This window comes from Penaeus monodon, chromosome 11 (assembly GCF_015228065.2).
Source record: "Penaeus monodon isolate SGIC_2016 chromosome 11, NSTDA_Pmon_1, whole genome shotgun sequence".
Lineage (NCBI taxonomy): Eukaryota > Metazoa > Arthropoda > Malacostraca > Decapoda > Penaeidae > Penaeus > Penaeus monodon.
Window position 1 is genome coordinate 18,039,795 of NC_051396.1, and position 2,500 is coordinate 18,042,294.

The following is a 2,500-nucleotide window of genomic DNA, read 5'->3' on the forward strand; positions in this document are numbered from 1 at the left end:
ATGTAGGGAAATTCACACCCCTCTATAGTCTTTGCAATGCATCGAGTCTATATTTCTACGAGAAAAGAAATTGTGTGAAAATATGTTAATATAATCCACAGTCAAATAAGATCCTGTCGCTTCGCATGTGTACGGAACAGATGTTTTCATCGTCACGACTTTACCAACCTCTTTGATGACTGTCGATTGATCTTCTGTTCTATATTAGTTTTTTTTGTTATTTATTCCTTTATTTAGTGCGTGGTTATCAGTTCCTGATATTATTATCATTGCGCATAATGATAATATATTATTGCTGTTGTTGTTGTTATTATCATCATCATCATCATCATCATCATCATCCTCATCATCGTTATTATCATTATTATTATTATTATTATTATTATTTTTATTATTATTATTATTATTATCATTAATATTATTACTATTATTACAAACATTCTTATTAGAGTTAGTATCATCATCATCAAATTCATCATCATCAGCTTCACTATTATTACTGCCATTATCATTATCATCATCGTCATCATCATTATTATCCTTTTAATTATCACCGTCATTATCATCATCTTCACAATCATTATCATCATGATCATGATTATTATTTCTACAATATGACCATGATCTTCATCTTCACTGTCTATTAATTCGATCGATACGTATTGTTTTATCCTCAGATTTTATTTGATTTGCTCTATTATTATTGTTATTATTATTATTATTATTATTATTATTATTATTATTATCATCATCTTTTTGTGTGGGTGAGTCACTATTATTATCACTGGTGATCGTAATAACGACGAAGGGTTTATAATAATTATTATTATCACAATGTTCTTAACAATAATAACGCTCCTGCGTATATTAGAATAATTGGAAGTGTAGAAATATATTCTAGGAAATGAAAACAAACAACACAGTCTATTCACACGTATATTTACAAAACTTACATAGCTGATACAAACGCGTTATGTACAAAAGAGCACCTTGGGTTGTACGAGAAAAAATATATATTTAAAGTCTGATTGTCTAACACTTTAAATAATATTTTAAATCACGTTTGGCGTTCAGTTCACATTCATCTCTTACAGGAGTTTTACGTATTTACACATTTATTTACATTATGTAATACAAATTATGACAAGATTTATTATTTGAAACATTCACACTGGAAGACACTCCCCATAATGGGAAATTTCTGTTACAACATTTACAGTGACATTACTGTTACTAATACTAATGTCTGGTTTCTTCTATTAATTCCTAACTACGTACTGGGAATAATTTATCAAAAGAGTACATAAAAAACGCTAAAAGTTATCAACCATTTTTTTTTTTATTACTAAAATTCTAATAAAAAATTCAGAATACCTCGTCGTCACAGGAACAAAGGATATTTACGTATATAGTGAAGCTTTTTCCTTCAAAACCGATTGAGTTTCTAATGGAAGAAATTGTTGGTGGAAATATCTTTTTAAAATATATTCTAATGAAAAATGGATGTGCTAAGACCCGGAAATTCGAGTATGTGTGTAGATGTGTGCGTGTGTATGTATGTATGTATGTATGTGTGTGTGTGTATGTATGTATATATATATATATATATATATATATATATATATATATATATATATATATATATATTATATATGTGTGTGTGTGTGTGTGGTGTGTGTGTGTGTGTGTGTGTGTGTGTGTGTGTGTGTGTGTGTGTGTGTGTGTGTGTGTGTGTGTGTGTTGTGTATATATATTATTATATATATATATATATATATATAATATAATATTATATATATGTTATATTATATTGTATGTTGTTTTTTTTTGTTATTGATATATGTTATATATATATATATATATATTATATATATATATATATATATATATATATATATATATATATATATATATATATATATATATATACACACATACACAGACGTGTGTGTGTATCAGTACACATATACAGACTGAATGCAGAGAAAAACAGCAAAGACAAGTGCCCAATAGAACGACGATTTTCAAATGTATTTCTAACTGGAATGATTAGCTGTATATCACTGGAAGCGCGCCATTACAACAATGCTACTAGATTCACATTTAGGGAGACGCTCGTGTTTAACTTTTCCTTCCACAGAAAGACAAGAAGTTAGCACCTTGGAACCCTTCGGACAAGCCGGCATAATGACCGGTTCTCTTTTACAGAAATGTAAGTTTCAATATTTAGATTTCGTGTTAGTAAGTATTGTGTATGTCTCAATGTCCATATATGCATTAAAGTCAGAAAGATTTTTCCCCATGGAGAGATTGAGAGAGGTTGATAAATAGATAAGTAGATAGACAGAAAGGAGTCTGGGAATAACTGATCATAAATAAAAATAGTATTGGAAACTGTCTTGGCGAGTGCGGACCGGACACATATTCTGTTTGATATTCCACGAGAATCAGTGAGGCTTGATCTGTTTCCAAGCTCAAGGCCAATAATTACTTGATATCC

General features: G+C 29.0%; 1 protein-coding gene across 3 annotated transcripts in view; it reads right to left on the reverse strand.

Annotated features, from left to right (window-relative positions):
- Positions 1–1,922: 1,922 nt before the first annotated feature.
- Positions 1,923–2,500, reverse strand: part of LOC119578792 (classical arabinogalactan protein 9-like) — a 54,575-nt gene continuing 53,997 nt past the window's right edge. For all 3 annotated transcript variants that reach the window (XM_037926420.1, XM_037926418.1, XM_037926419.1), the window contains one exon: positions 1,923–2,500. This exon is cut by the window's right edge and continues 1,137 nt beyond it. The gene's annotated coding sequence lies outside the window, so the exon portion shown is untranslated.